Source organism: Heterocephalus glaber, unplaced genomic scaffold (genome assembly GCF_053883595.1).
Source record: "Heterocephalus glaber isolate CG9 unplaced genomic scaffold, H.glaber_assembly_v1.0 deba00001577, whole genome shotgun sequence".
Taxonomy (NCBI): domain Eukaryota; kingdom Metazoa; phylum Chordata; class Mammalia; order Rodentia; family Bathyergidae; genus Heterocephalus; species Heterocephalus glaber.
In genome coordinates this window covers 2,767,120-2,784,798 of record NW_028258358.1, presented here as the reverse complement: position 1 = coordinate 2,784,798, position 17,679 = coordinate 2,767,120, and the positions used below count along the sequence as shown (strand labels likewise).

The 17,679-nt window shown below is 32.9% G+C and overlaps 1 protein-coding gene across 13 annotated transcripts in view; it reads left to right on the top strand.

Moving 5' to 3' along the window:
- Positions 1-17,679, top strand: part of Pcdh9 (protocadherin 9) — a 918,070-nt gene that overhangs the window by 265,345 nt on the left and 635,046 nt on the right. The window lies entirely within an intron of this gene.

Sequence of the window (17,679 nt, the reverse complement as noted above, 5' to 3'; positions counted from 1 at the left end):
ATTTTTAATGTTGAAATAATGATTAGCAGCTTACTGGAATATATGGAAATAAATTACCATTGTATGTCTTTTAACAGTCTTTATTATATTTCAGGGGACAGACAGATAAATATGTTCACAGTGTTACAGTGAAATAAATTCAACTGTATTTGAAAGGAGTCTTTATGTGATGTGGTTATAGGCAGGCTATGGAGGAAGATTATCTCAGTGGGCATTCCCACTCTGGCAATGTCTACTTAAGGGGTATTAAGTCATTTTGAGGTCTTTTTCTCTATGAAATGAGGATAACATATTTAAATGTGCTATTGAAGAGTAAGAGATCACAGATATATGGTTTCTAAAATATAATAAATTGTCAAAAAGGCATTATGTGAATATCACCTTAGAAGGAAGTTTCTGGTGTTGTATACTGGCATTTGTCCTTGGACTATTTTATCAAAGATTTTGACATAGATATATAGGTTATGCTTATCATATTTGTGTGCAACACAAAGTTGAATTGATAGGTAATGTACTCTAAGACTGACTGAATCAGAATGTAGAAAATATTACTTTTTAATATTATTTTATTGGTACATTTTAGGTATACAGTATAATGTCATTCATCATTGGAAATTTGCAGCTTTATGTAATCTCTCTTGGTTCTTGTTTATCCCCCTTCCCCTGCCCTCCCTTCAACCCCTCCATCCCTCCCTATTTACAAAGACTTTGTTTCCATTTTTTCATTTTCTCATATTAATTTCATTCTCTTCTTTCCTTTCCCCTACCCCTCCCACTTCCCCTTCCCCTTTGCCACTTTTATTCCTGTTTTGCATTATCTATTATACCTTTTAGTCCTTATTTACACTTTCAGTTTCTCACACTAGAGAAACTTTTCAGTATTTACACGTGTGTCCTATTTATTTCACTTAAGATTATTGCCTCAATGTGCATCCATTTAGCTATAAATGTCTCTAATTTCTCATTTTTTATGGCTGAGTAGTATTCTATTTTATTAAAAACCCACGTTTTCTTTTTACAGTCTCCAGTTGATGGGCATTTGGTCTGCTTCCAAGTTTTAGCTATTACAAATGGTGCTGCTCTGAACATGGGTGCACATATATCACTGTGGCATGATTCTTTTAATTCTTTGGGGAAGATACCAGACAGGGGAATAGCTGGGTCAAATGGGACTTCCAGTCCTAGTCCTTTGAGGTATCTCCATACTGATTTCCACAGTGGTTGCACCAGGCTACACTCTCACAAGCAATGGAGCAGGGTTCCTTTTTGCCCACAGCCCCATCAGCATTTGTTATTGGTTGATTTCTTGATAGCAGCCATTCTTTCCAGAGTGAGGTGGAATCTCAGTGTTGTTTTCATTTGCATCTCTCAAATGATCAATGATGTTGAGTGTTTTTTAATACGTTTATTTGCTATTTCTACCTCTTTGAGAAATGTCTGTTCATTTCAGATGCCCATTTTTGGATTGAGTTTTTGAATTTGGGAGGTCTGATCTTTTTAAGTTCTTTATAGATTTAAAATAGTATACCTTAGTCTGAGGAACAGCAGGTGAAAATATTTTCCCACATTGTGGGTTGTCTCTTCACACTGCTGGTGGTTTCTCTTGCTGTGCAGAAGATTTTTAATAAGAAGAGATCCCACTTGATGTTTGTTTGTGCTAGTTCACCGGCAACTGAGGTTTTGTTCATAAAATCTTTTCCTACACCAATGTCTTCAAGAGTTCTACCTAACCTCTGTTCCAGCCAATTCAGTGTTTCTATTTTAATATTTAGATCTTTATTCCATTTTGATTTTAGTTTAGTGTATGGTGAGAGATTTAGGTCTAGTTCTAATCTTTGACAAGTTGAAACCCAATTTTTCCAGCACCATTTATTAAAGAGGCTATCTTTCCTCCAGTGAGGGTGTTTGGCTCCTTTATCAAAGATGAGGTGGCTGAGTGTGTCTGGAGTTGTTTCAGCATCTTCTAATCTGTTCCATTGGTCCTCAAGTCTGTTTCTTTGCCACTACCATGCTGTTTCTATCACAGTAGCTTTGTAGTAGAGTTGCAGGTTGGGGATTGTGATACCCCCTGCTATGTCTCTGTTACCTAGAATTGCTTTTGCTCTTCTGGGTCTCTTCTTGTTTCAAATGAATTTTTGGATTGTTTTCTCAAGGTCCCTGAAGTATGCTGCTGAGATTTCAATTGGCATTGCATTGAATCTATATAGCAGTTTTGGAAGTATGGCCATTTTCATTATATTGATCCTTCCTACCCAGGCGCAGGGGATGAGAGTGTAGAGAATCTTGACTGATGGAAACAATATACTTAAGCTATGAGCATGAAATAAAATTCTGGATGCAGATACAAGAAACCAAGAAACAGAACCAAGGATGAAGAAGTCATAACTTAACAACACCTCATCATAAGGACTTAGGGACTCTCAGTTGATTGCAAGTGGGTTATGAGTCACTCTCTAATAAGAATGCCAAGAAAAGCTAATGGGATGTTGGGCATCATTAATAGAAGAATACTGGCTAAAGCCATGGGATAATGCCCACCAGTCTCTGCACTGATCAGAATAGCTGGAAGAAAATGTAAAATTTGGGACATTACATTTTATAGGACATAGTAAAATTAGAAAGGACAAAAAAATCCTGGAAATGATCTCATATGAGGATAACCACTATAGTAGGTTAAGTGTTAGAGTTACCTGTAAGTATTTCAAAGACTTTTGAATGGAAGAAAAAATAAACTTCTTCCTTTAAACTTTTTCTGACAAAACATAAGATTAATGGAGATTATATAAGCAGGTAAATTTGGATTTTATGTAATGAAGTAACTTCTTTCTCAGCTGAACTGTTAAAAACGGAATGCTTTCCCTTATGAGGTGGTGAATCTCTTGCCAAACTAAGTGTTGAAGCAGATGCTGAATGATCTTCTGTTAGAACTGGATGAGAAACTCGTTCAAACCACAAACATGCACTGCATGCAGGCGATCTACCAATGCCACAAAATAGATAAACAGAGATCATTAGATGACATAAATTGAAAAATAGTAATATTATCCAGGATGTAATAAAGGGTATCCAACTCACTCTAAATTCTCTAATTGTTCTGTAAGTGTAAAATTCTAAAATAATTCTTAATAGGTAAAATTGAAATTATTAAATTAAACCATTAATGTCAAAAATGTTTAGTTTGATGACATTTTTTTAAATGCTGCATTTTCTTTATATTCATATTTTTGTTTTTATATTAAATGTAGTATTATAGTTATTAGCCTTATCTATGGCTTCTATCACTAATAAAATAAGTACTCATGTCTCAATATTTTGGAAAAATTGTACTATATCAAAGCCTAAAGAACTTTCTGCAAAAATGGAAATATTCTTTATCTCTGCAGATCAATATGGTAGTAATATGTATTTTTTGACCATTTTAATTTTGACATGCAAATGAGGAACTAACTTTTAAATTTTGTTCATTTTTATTAACTAAAATTTAAATAGCTACAGTGGCAAGTAGCAGTAATATTGGGCAGTTCTCCTTTAAACAACTGCATTAATTTGATATCACAAAAAATTGTAACTATCAATTAGTAAGGGCACATATATGGATACCTAAAGAGATATTTGTTTTCTTTATTATTATTAGGATTTGGACGTATACATTTACTTTGAGTGATTTTTTCCAATGTAACTTGGAATCTATCATCTTTGAAAAAGAATAAGTAACCCAGAACATTAACACTCATCTTTCTGTTGTCAGGTCAGGAACTAATTTGATACAATTCTTCAGTCTTATTACCTTTCTTTTTATCTTGCATTTGATATATCTCTTTGTTCATATATTTGGGTATCAGGCTATAGGTGACTTTTATTTTCTCATGTTGACTCTTGCCATTCCATTTTATCAGCTCATAACTCCTAATTCTATGTTACTAACAACTCTGTACTGAAGACTTATCCAAGTTTTTTTTTATTTTTTTCACAGTTTCTGTCTCATTTTCTCACCTTTTCACTGAGTTCGTTTCTAAAAAATCTACTGAATGTGCCACTGCATCTATGAACACAGTCATGGCATCATGACCTTGCAGCAAAAGAGGTCAGACACTAAAGTTATTGTGAATAGTTTTCATTTTAACATGAAGGTAGCTTAAATTTTTTTTTTATCTTAAACTCATAGACCTTGAAGATAATACTTCAATCTTTCTACTGCTTTGATGAAATCACTTTTATTTTGTTTCTGCTCTTTCTAGGAAATATACCTTAATATTTCCTAGTGAATGATTTTATTTTCCCAAGAAAATCCTCCTTATTGACAGCCCCCATGAAATGTATAGCTCATAGTCAGCATATACAATAGCATACTGAGAAATTGTTGTATACTTTTGTATTTGGCTTTGGCTGTATTAAAGTTTGGAATTGTTTTTATCACTCATGCTTCCTGCTGCATCACTTGTTTCTTATTTAGATTAATATTTTCACTTGATATAAAAATTGTAATTTAATTTAACCCGTTTGACACTTGAAACAACTTAAATAAGTGGGATAGCAGGGCAGTCACTACTATCTCTATTTGCTAAAAGAGAAAAACTGAAACTCAGAAACTCAAAAAGTTGCCCAAGACTCTGTGCATCAAATTGTACCCATGCCAGATAACTTGTCCTCTTCTTAAAGCTTCTGTTCCCAATATCAAGACCTAACATATTCTATGTAAACATACATGATACATAGTACTTAAAATATAGCACACAACTCAATTATTTTCTCATTCATTTAATAAATTAGCAATGACAGTAATTTCCAAAGGATTTAGATAACCTGACTTTAATTCCTAAAGATGGAAAGCACTCTTTGACCTTGAATTTCCAATTTCTGTTTGTAATTCATACTGGGTATTGGCTTGTATGTTTAGGTATGTATATATCTAAAATACATTTTGGGTAAAAATTTGCATCTCTTTTCACATCTCTAAATTGAAGAGATTTTAATTCTCTTTAACATATCAACTATATCTGACATATCAGAACTTATTCTATTAATATGGTAATGTTCTCACCTTTGCTTTGTTATGAGGACATAATGAGTTGCTGTGATTAAAAATAATCATCTGTTCATAAGCAATACTATAAATAAATTATGGAGCCTTCTGCAATTGATTAATAATAAATTTCTGATCTCAGGTGTGATTGCCCTGAGGGAGAAATGAAATAAGACATTTTAATATAAGTAGGAGAAATAGAGATTTGTGAAAGGTCCTGGTGAGAATGTTTAAGCAGGTTGCTTTTTGGGGTGTATGGAAGAGGCTGCAATAGCTTGAAGAGCGTAATCTGGAAGACTTCCTAAACATATGGAGTGGTGAGAGAAAGCGGCACAGAAATGCTAGCGAGGAAAGGAGAAAATTGGATAAATCAAGGGAGAAGCCTGGGGGAAGGGAAATGCCTGAAGGAAGGAAGCAAGAACAGATGTCTAGATGGCCGTTGTAGGTGTTTTTTTTTTTTTTAATTGTGGGATTATTTTGAGTGTGCTTTTTATAAGAATAAGCTCCTGTAATAATTCAATAAAGTGCTAAACTGGCTGAGATAGTTAAAGGTTTTATATGAAAGCATTTTCCAATTTCAGCATATTGATTGAAGTAGATTTTAGAGTTAAAAAGGTCCAGTAACAGATAAATGACAGTTTTCCATTTTATATGTTGAATAGCATCACAATGATTTTATTTTATAGTGTGCATTATTTCTCTTCTGAATGTTAGGACATTTTACAATGTCTGTAAGATTTCAAGTGTTTTCTTCCTCTCATTTCTAAAAAGAAACATTTAAATATTTTACAAATTGTGCAGAAAGTTGCTTGCTCTAATTATTTAATGCATTATTTCTAGTAAGTGAAAAATAGATTTTTAACAATTTATATTTTAGTTGTTGAATTTTGGCAGATATCACTGTATAATTTTTCAATGCTCTCGAGTTTACATGAGTTTCAGATCTTTCAGTCAGAAAATATTACAACATTAATTTAATTAACCTTGAGCTTACAAGATACACTTCTACCTCAAAAGACTATTTATTTGTAAATACTTGTTCCAAAAAATTGGAGGGATATTTTTGTAATGGCAACTTATCTATCATTCTGAAACTGAACAGACATTTTGCCAAGAAAGAACTCAAAAGTTTAAAAGAAAAAAGTCATATCCTGAGGATCTATTAGAACCCCAAAAGATAATTTTTGTATTTCCAGGGAAAGCATCTCATTAATGATTCCAATTTATATATTGGGACACAAATAAATTGAAGCATTAAAAGTACACAGTAGGTCTGTGTTGCCTTGGAACAAAAACTTTTTAAGTTAAAAAAGAAAAAGAGAAAAAAGAAAGAAAACTGAAGTAGAAAATTTGACGATGACCTAATAAGCCAGGGAATGTACCAGCTCAAGAAGGGTGTATTTTTTAAATTGTTTTTACTCTTCTATACTGCTCTGCTAAAATGTGCTATGATAACAATTCATTTCCCTTATGGTTTTTGTGTTTACTGATACTATTAGGTTCTTTCTATCTTCATCTACTGTGCTTAGCCTGTCTCAGAGGAAGCAATATAGATAACCACAGAGAGAGTTATTCCAATTGAGCCTAATGTTTAAATGCATTAGACAGCATTTTGTTCTCCAGAAGGGGGTAGAGAATAAAATTTTGTTACATGTCTTCTTAATGCTTACCCTATTTTCCATAAAAGAATTCATGTTGCCATTGGTTTTTAGATTATAAACTACTGCTATGTCTGCTATGTGCAGCTATAAAACTCATGAGTTATCAACACAAGAGATAATGTATTCTTTCAATATTAAGTCTAAAAGTATACATAGCATTACTAAGAGTTTTTGTATCATTACAATTTTAATGTGCTACTGAATGCAAAGTGTGAATAAAAACTTGCCCCGAAGAAATATTTAACTCATTATACCTTTTTTTCTCAAAAAGAAATCCTTACTCAAAATTGGTAGTGTAGACAAGATAAAGAAGAAGATACTGTGATTTTAGATTAACAAAGTAGACTCCTGTGTGTACTGTGTATTGTCTCATTAAATTGTGTTTTAACATACTTTAAAAGAAGACTAATGCACGTTTGGAGTTTTCATATTTGGTCACATTTTCCCAATAAATATATTTGAAAGGTTTTTTTTGAAAATGTCATATCATTTATACATTCTTAGAAAAAAGGGGAAAACTAGTTTTAAGAAGTGCTGGTGACAGTAACAAAATGCAAAGTTTATCAATTTAGTATACTTAGTGTGCAAATCACTGAGATCATCTAAGTAGCAATTTTTAAAAAACACTTTAGTTAGTTTCACATTGGATTTAAACCTAGGTCCTGAATAGGTAATTATGAAAAAGAATTAAACAAAGTAACAAATACAAAATATTGGATATGTAACATTACACTTGAAAAGCAAGTGCAATTTAAAGATTTATATGGAATTTTACTTTTCTGAAAATTGATTTTCTTCATGGCACAATAATCTAACTCTTGGTTTTTGTATATCATTCATTTGTTTGTATTAATTTGTGAACAGTTATGTTAACAACTTAAATAGTAGAAAAATAAATAGAAGTAAATAAATATGTCCAAAGGTTTGTATGTGCAGATATCTCCATTTAAATGGATTCTCTCCAGCTGCTACATTTTAATGATGACAATACAGCAGTTGTGTGATGTTTTGGTTACTTTTCCAGGTGACAAACTAGGTTAATCTTCCATAAAAAGAAAGATAGTCATGGTTAAACATATGTACTTCTGGATAAAGTAAAAACTTTGAACAAAGTTTTAAAAAATATTGTATTTTAATTTAATTTAATTAATTTGCATTAGGTATCCTATTTCCCTTTGCAAAATATTTTCTTTATTCTATACAGTGTGTTAAAACTATTGTAAATGTTGCTATTTTCTGTTTTCTTAAGTGATCAATTATAAATTCCACTAAATTAGTAATTGCAACATCAATGGCTAGGATATTATGGCTTCTGAAGAAATATTTCTCATAATTTTAACTACTACTACATGTAAAGTCTAAAGAAATAAATAAAAATGTGACAGTGACCTTCATTATTTCTTGGGCAGAATTTAATTAATAGAAAACTAATTTTTCACAAGAACATACTGTGGCCTTTGAAATTCATTGGAATGATTACATTCTTATCATAAATACTTTATAAGATTTGCAAAATTACTGGAGGAAAAAAAGTACATTAAAAAATCTAGATGTATAAGGTACATGACAGTCAACAAAGTGCTCTGACTCACATAAGGTCCAGTAATATGCCATTGTTTGGAAATTTTTAATTATATGTCACTGTTTCAAATAAAAACAATTATTTTGTGTTTATTTTCTTTTAAATTTCTCCTATAAGATGTTCATAGAGACACTGACATCTAATTTTGGTTGATAACCAAAAGTTTGGTTTATAAGTAAATGTATTTTAAGTGAACATGATGTCACAGAAGTGTTTCGATTTCAGTTCAGTTCTAAAAACATAAAGAGTGATTTTAATTGCATACAAGTCAATTTACAAACAAAACTTTCAGATAATTTTCTGAGAATTTGTACATTATTTTTCTTAGTATCAAATTATCTTCCTAATAAGTACAATTGACCCTTAGAAACATTGGTTTGAGCTGGGAAAGTCCACTTATACTCAGTTTACTTTTTGTAATTTGTGACAATTTATTAAAGCAGAACGTTATAAAATAGAGATATGAAAACAGTTTGGCATGTCATTAATGCACAGAATACATGTATGTGATAGTCTATTTACCATTACTACCAAAAATAAGCAAATATACTATAAAAAACTAAAATTTATCAAAAATCACATACACAAGCTCTTAGACTATCCATAGCACTGTTCACAGTGGAGAGAAATGTAAATCTCAGCAGTAAATAACAGCTAAAAAACATTAACTCTTGTACACTCTGTAGTATCGTACTAATGTTATGACCATATCAGTGTTGTCACCGAGGTGAGCACAGGTGTTACGAGTGCTGGCTTAAAACACCACGTGGCACTAATCATCCTCACCTGAGTGTGAGCAGTTCATCTCTCAGTAGATTGTGCTTTCTCGACAAAAGTGATCTCCCAAAAGTCCCACACAGTTTTCACTATATATAATAAAAAATAATTATCAATCAGTTATTTATGTTATTAGTAAGGCTCTGTTGTACAGCAAGCTAATTATACTTAGTTTGGTGCATGATAAATATTATAGGAAGATTTTGGAACAAGGAAATCCAGCGGGGATTCCAGAGGAAACCAATGGCCCCTGCCAACTGGACTAGTTAACATCACATTCCAGGAGGAGCAGAAGTGCTGTGCCCAATTCCAGTCACCTTCACTGCACCAAGGAGCTTTGATATAAGTAGCAGTTGCTTGTAGCTGCCCACCCTCAATGTTGCCTGTATTGTGCCGGGGACCATGGACAGCAGCATAGGGAATGGGGATGTAGGAGGCTTCACATTGGTTGTGCCTGTCATTGTTATGACAAGAAAGTAATTACAGTGAAAGTTTTAAGGAAAGTAAAATATTTTAATTTAAGAAATATACATGGTTTTATCATCAGAAATGACAACAGGGGAGATGTGTTTGTATATCAAATTTCATAAAGAAGTATAATCCAGGAAATACCTTCCACAGTGTGGAACTTGGAGAGACTGACTTTATAATATTGAAGGGGAAAAGGATGTTTAGGCGGCCAATGTTATAAACATGGTGAAGTTTCAGATCAAGACAGTAAGCATGTTGCAAGCTGTAACCATTACAGAAGTTGTTTGTAGCATAGAGGTTTCCCACATGATTACTGGCAGAATTACCAGTATATTAAAAGTGGGAAAAAAGAAGAAAGGTTTGGAGAGCATTCAGAATGCCAGACCCAACAACATTGTTCCTACCACAGCTGAAAATTCCTACCTCACTTATTGAAGACACCCTGTGGACACCTCTCACAGTATTCCAACCCTCCTTTGCAGGGGAAGTGACGGAGGGCACCCATAGGGTAGAAGGGAACATGGCAGAACAGTGAGAGAGAGCATGTAGTGAGGTTATAGATAACAATTTCACCAAAGCCCTCATTGCCAAGGATGGCCCAGAGAGGATGACAAAGAAGAATATGAGGAAAGTTAAGTCCCAAGGTCAATAATGTCAGTATGGCCACAACTACAACTACAACTATCTATGTAAACACAATGAAAACCCTAAACTGTGAGATAAAGAAGAGATAAAGGCAACTGATTCACCAGCTGAAAATCCATTCTTTTCCAGTTGGAAATTCATCCCTGTGTGGGGCAATGTTGAGTAAATGTCTGGTTACCATTTTTATCATTATCCAATCATTGGACAAGAAAAAAGTGAATACAAAACCCAGTCAGTAAGAAATGAACAAAATATGTGACTTGAAGACTTTAAGTGCTTTTCTTTTCCTTTTGCTTTTTCCTTTTGAACAGATAATTATCTCCATTATCTGTGTAACATGAATTTTCCGTTGGTTTTGTATAAACATGCTTCTTTTGGTAATGGCAAGCACTTTTACAGCCAATTTTCATCTTTATTTTTTGCAATACACATTTAGAGATTTTAAAAATTGTTTTATATCTGGTCAACTTAATTTTTAAAACTTTACCTTTAATTTTTAATAAAATAATAGCTTATGTATTTAAAAAAGTCAACCACACATGTCCCTTAATTAAGGGCTTAAGTAGTGTTTCTTAAAGTTGTACTGGATTATTTTTACTGTTTCAGGTATCAGGACTTCTAATTCTGTGCAGGAGTTGACTGCTTCAGAGTATTCAGTGACTAAGGAAATGATAAACTATTCCCATCAAGTTAAGTGAATTCAGAAACCATAAGAAACTTTTGACATAGAGTTTCAAGCACTTCAGAATATTATGTTGATTTTTGGTGCATAGCTGCTCAGTGACGTTATGGAAAGATTGACACAAATTGTTAGCCCTAGTTATGAGGTCAAAATATGTCTTACGTTAGCAATTTCTTAATTAATACTTTTTATTATGGACAGTCTCAATTGGCCAAATATCTTGAGAATATATTTTATTTAAGAGAATAAATTTATGGGGAGTTTTTATACTTGTCTGATACATTTATAGAAATAAGTGATATAGGATATCATTTGTTACTGTTCAGCTTTAAAATCATGGTTCCATTATGTCATTAACTGGAATACTCATTTGAGATTTGTGGAGGTTCTAGGCGCTGCTTGTTGTAGGAAAATAGCTGTAGTAAAATAGGTTTTCTATCACGATCTTTAGAAATATCTTGTGAATAATTCCTGAAATTTTTGCACTCTTGAGGTTATAAATCTGTTACTTAAAAGTAAATCAACCTGTATACTCATGTGTTTTTACTTTAATATGTGGTAACTTACCATCAAATAAAACATTTTTAAGTGATCATTTCAAATTTAGGTCCTAAAAATGGGAGAAAAGAAAAACAAAAAACATTGAACTTAGTATAGCAACAATAGCAAGTTTTCAAAGAAAAGCTACGGTTAGACAAATAAGATGGGAAATTTAAACATTTCATTTCTGAGAAAAGTATCTAAGTATAAAACAGCACGATGAATCTCTGTAGAGAGAACCACCTCCTCGCTAGCGTGGGTACTCAGCTGAGTGACACTTCAATGGAAATGGGGAGAGTTCCTATTTATGTTTAACTTAGCTTAAAAACAGCAGCAAAGCTCTGTTCCTAATATAGAAATGCTCTCAGAAGATCTAGTTCATTTCATGAAAAAAATAAAAGAACAAAACTTTTAAAAAAATGCATCAATGAATAGCCTGTACTTGTAAAGGTAGAAAAATGAATGGAGATTTATTTTTGTGATATCTTACAAATAAGAAAACAAACATGAGTCCTAAAAATATTAACTGGTATATAGTGTAAAGGGGTGATCAAAATGTGCAGCAAATATTTAATTTTTTTTAAATGATTACAGTAAAGTTCACTTTATCACTAACCCCCTCAGAGTACTCCTCCTAACTTCAAACACACTCATCCCATTGTTCTTTCTACTTGTAAAAACAGTTCTGGAAGCCCTCTTTCATATTTTTACAAAGTTTGTTCTAATGTTTGGTGAATGCTGCTGCCCAGCGCCATCCAATGGAAAGACGGGCCCATAAAAAATTACAGTGTGTCTTCATCCACCTTATTTACCAGATCTGTGACTCTGACTATGCTCCAAAATCAAAGTGATATGAAAGTTAAACTTTCTGATTAAGACATAGAGTTAGCCATCACTGTGCAACTAAATACAATCATGAAAGAAGGCCTCCAGAACTGCTTTTAAAGAGGCATAAACAATGGGATAATTTGTTTTCAAAGCAGTTGGAGTTTCTTTGGAAAGAATTAATGACAATGTGTCTTTTACTGTGATAAATATTTTTAAACATTTATTGTATTTTCAATCACACATCATATGTTTATAAAATTAAAACAACTTAGTGTTACTGATTGCCCATTTCAATCTGTTTTATCTCTAGTCTCACATGAAAAAAGTAAATCCTATATCACTGCTACTCTTACTTTTAGGATTAAAAAATTAATATTATATCACTGCTACTCTTAGGCTATATTTAATCATCATGAGTAGTTCCTACTTTCTTTGACTTTATTTTTCCCAATCTGTGAAATTAATCATTGAATTCTGTATTTTTCATCCAGCCCATCTTTTAACTCTGTTTCTAAGCATTCCAGGCCTACTATTGAACATCCAGGATTTTTCTCTTTATCACCTGCTTTCCTTTCAATGAATTGCTCTCTTTCAATTGTAGAGGCAAAAGGGATTATACTTTTTACCCTCATCATTAGAGTCATAACCAATACCCCTGTAACAAAAGAAAAAGTAGCGAGAAAAAAGCATAGCAAATTTATTGAATCATAGTTGTATGTAGCATGCTAGCTGTCAGAATGAAGACCCAAAGACCCAGAGGAAAATGCCTGCTTTGTGCTTTTTTTTTTTTTTTTTTGTACCGGGGATCGAATTTGGGACCTTGCTCTTGTGAGGCAGGCAGCAGAACCATTGCTTTGTGCTTTTGTACAATGAACTAGATACAGCCATGTAGAAATGTGATTGGACAAAAAGGATATGTATGACCTAATAGCATGTAAAAGATTAAATGGGGAATTCAGCAGAATGTTCAGATTCTTCTTGGACTTCTCAGTTGTACTGTTTCTTCTTCTGAGGTCAGAGAACTTATCAGTGGAGAAATCTGAGAGAGAAATGCAGGGAAATGTTAGAGTAATAATTCTAGTTTTTATGGATAGCTTTGGAGAATAGGAACTCTAGTTTCTATGGATCGTTTTGAGGAAGAGAAACCATACTTGCTATGACTCGCTTTGAGAGTGAATAAGGGGTGAGAGACAGGTGCTCAGGAGTAGGCCAGGGAGACTCTGGGTTGCCTGTGAGGCTCTCTGATGTCCTTTGTTTGACAGTAAAATGCCCCTCTTTGGGTATTATTTTCTGGATTTCAACACAATCACATCATCATACTCCATCAAAGCCAGTTTTAGTGTCTTGATTGATTTCATTTCTTCTGCCTTCAAACAGGAGGAAGTCTTTTAATCTTTCATATAGTTTTATGTGTGGTTCTTCATCTTTGAAACATCAGTCATATTTCTCATTTTTGAGACCAAATTCTCCAATTAGGTGATATATAATAATTATGTCTATCTTATTAATCTTATCCTTTTAATTCATCATGAAAATGAAGGTAACAGAAGCTTTATTAATCACACCATTTGTATTTTCCTTTCATGTTAGTCTGCTTGGGATAGCAGAACAACATAACATAGCTTATTTAACTTAAACAAAGTAATTTATATCTTAGCACATTTCTTGAGTTGAGAATCATAAGAGGAGGATACTAGTCTTGTTAGATTCACATGAGGGCTCTCTTTCTGGCTTGCAGATGAATGACTTCCTATTTTGTCTTAACTGGCAGAAAGAAAGAAAACTCTCTAGTGTCTCTTTTCATATGGGGACTATTCCATCACGAAGGCACACTTTCATCATCTTATCTAAACCTAATTATCTCTCAAAACCCAGGTCCAAGTACCAAATTAATATGTGAATTTTTTTAGTAAGGGGACACAATTTGTATCATGGCAACTTTTCTGAAATATTTAACACAATCTTCCTTTAAAAGAGGACCTTTTTTTTACTGCATGACTTTGCACCAATACATCTACATTTCCTTTCTCTGTCAAAAGCTCCAGGGAGGTCATAGATTCCTAATAGGCATCACATTTGCAATTAATGTAAAACTTGGAGATGTAGTACTTTGTTCCAAGGCTATCTTGTAAGCTGGACAAAAGTAAGGGTAAAAATAGAGTTCATTGCAGTTACCCATATAAGTATGGTTGGAGGATTATGTAGCTTATCAGCACATGTCAGAAAGATGTGGGGATTTTAGTTGCAGGAAGTCTCAATATTAGTCCATAGTGTGATCTGACTGCCAAGGTGCAAATGCAATTTTAAGCTACTTTAGTCAGCATACAGCTTACAAAACAAGGGAGATAAAAACCTCACTGTATGTTGCATCTAACTACAAAGCATTATTATATTAAATTCTGGGTGCTACATTTCAATGATACATATTAAGGTGAATCAAAACCAACCCTTATGTGTAGACTCCATGGAAAAAGAAAATTCAGTCTAAAGAGACATAAATTTGGAATTCAAAGCTTCAAACTTGTCATAAATTGAAATGAAATAGCATCTCAAAGGAAAAAAAATCCCTGCTTTCTTGAGATATAGAAGAAAACAATGATTGCCTTTTTAAATATATAGCCATTTAAGGATATAATAAATAGTCAAGTTTATATCTATACTATTTAAATTAAAATTATAGGGGTTTTTTGCTATCACATCATAAAAACTTTTTAAAAAACAATTTATTGGGCCGAGGATTTAGCTCAGTGGTTCTGCCGCCTGCTTCGAGCGCAAGGTACTGAGTTTCATCCCCGGTACCAAAAATAAATTATTCTTCATCATCATCAGTATTTTTTTTTGCCATTGAATGAACCTTAATTTTATTGAGTCTCAACACCCTTGTGCAAGTGTGCAACACGACACTGCCAAATGTTGAAAGTGATTATTATTCTTACATCTTATTCATTAATAAAGTCACTCAACAAGTCACCACTGTTTTTCAGTTAATTGAGAAATAGTAGTATTTGAAGTTAATATTCTCTCCAGAAATTCATATTTCAAGACACAAGTATCCATATAGCAATGTCATTCCTTTAATCACCAAATGCCCTTTGAACATTTCCTCACTGTTAGGGACTTTTGTAGGTTAACAGCGATAACTCACTGAGCTATGGTAAAAAGCCAAATTGTTAATAAGCTAATTATGAAGCTAAGATAACTACTTGTTAAACTAGTTATTAAACTGTGTTAAATACTTTATCATTTATTTTATTGATTGACCTCTAAACATCCAAAATAGGTACTGGTACATATTCTTGTAGCGGCATCTGTCTTCTTTAAATAGGACTCTTAAAATGAAATAATCCTTAAGGGCCTAATATAATATGACTCCCTTTGTTCTGGGTAATATTTCTTGGGAAAATATTGGCTTATATTTAAATATATATGGTGCTTGATGAACCTTAAAAACCATTATTATGTGCTAAGAATGATATGGTAAATCTTGATGAATGCTTCTGGCTCCAAAAACAATTTTAGAGGGGTATATCTCAGCTAATTTTATTTATTTATATATTTATAATTATTCTTTAGTATTCTAATCATTTTAGTATTCTAGCTAATGAGTTTACTTATTAGGAAAGCAAGTTTAAGATCCTGGATATCCAGAAATAGGGCTGAATGACCAACATTAGGTTGACAGATATCAAAGCTCTACTGGAAAATTTTAATTCCCTCTGGCTTCCAATTATTCAAATGGTTTTAGCCTGGAAAGAGGCCTGAAAATAATCAGCAGATCATTAATAGTCAATGACATATTATTGAGAACAAATAGGTAATCATAATTTTGATTTAAGATATTTGATCAGAAGAAGAATTCAGTTTAGCAGGAAGATGGGAAATGTCCTTGGTCTGTGAGAGACAGGAGGTACGGGTTAGTTTCACTGCGTGTGCCATGAGCAGGGTCTACCAGCTGAGACCTGCAGTAATCTATAGCTCACAGTTTCCATCCAAGTCACTAATGGAGGATCCCAAGTTCCCTCTGCCGATGAGCTCTAACACCCTTAATATATCGGTGATAATTCAACTTAACACTTCTCTTGAAACAATCCATAAAACAACTCTAGTACTTTAATCCTATGTAATACTTAGGCTAAAAATGTGTCAAAGGCAATCCAGTACATGCAAACAAGTGGGCCAAAGTTTGAATCACCGTTGCTGTGATCACCAGCAGGGTGATCTTGTGCACAAGACTTAATTTGTCTGAAGAGTATAGATGAGGTGAGGAAAGCAGTCTTCATCTTCAGAGTTATGATGAGATTGTATATGTAGAGTTTGTATATATAAAATTATGTACTTATTAGAGAACATATGTATAAGTATATATATTTTAATGTACATAATATATATGAAGTCATGCCTATACTTATACCAATATCTATACATCTATTGAGAGTATCATAGTGTTTTAAGGCATGAGCTAACAGCAATTATGAAGTATTAAATAAAGTAAAAAATGGTGTTATTTCAAGATTGCAATAGGTCCTGATAGTTGGTAGATATTGCTGCCAACTCCCATTATTCTCCACTTTGAGCCTACCTAACTAAAGGTTTCTTCACTTGATACTGTGCTCTGGTCAAATTTAGCTCACTGCTATGGGGCATCCTTGTTGTCATGTGTCCCTGAAATTTTAGTTGATCTGATGATCTGCAGAATCATTCTATCCCAGTTAGGAGCACACATCAAAGGTAAAGGAAAGATGACTGTTATGTCATACAGTAACTCAGCAGGAAATAGAGTGTTTTACTTGGTCTTCTATGATTCAATTCCTTCATCTTCTATTTAATGTAATCTCCTTCAGTAGAATTTTGAGAAAATATATATACTAGGTATACTAGGCACAATTACTATAAAGAAAGCATTTCAAAATATGTACACCTCTAGTTTGTTTGTCAGGGACATGAGGAGCCAGCAGTACTTAATGGTAGTATCTGCCCATCATCATTAATACAGGATACAGAGTAGAATTGTGATGAGGAAAAGATAAATGAAAAAGAAGTCATTGGTGTAGTTAGAAATAACTTGCATAATATTTTTGTAATAAGCCTACTCAGTATGCTACTTAATAAGAAATTTTTGGAAAAAAGTTTGTGTGTATATGTATAAGAAGCAAAAAATAGATATTGTAATAAATAGTCTCATGATTAAGAAAAACTGTGGCTGTTCTTTACTCATTCATCAAGTATTTTTGGGCATGTACTTTTTCCAAATGTAATGGGCCCTGGCAATGCAGAGCAATACAAATCGATCTAGGCACTTGACTTAAGAGCATATATAGTAAATAAAAACAGCATTCTGACATATGGTTCAATGTTAACATTTTTAGGTAGAAAAATTTAAAAATACGTTATCACCTATGAATGGTTTTTCTCTACAAGTGGATCTTTGTACAAACTACTGTATTCAGCATGTATTTATATGTGTATGTTT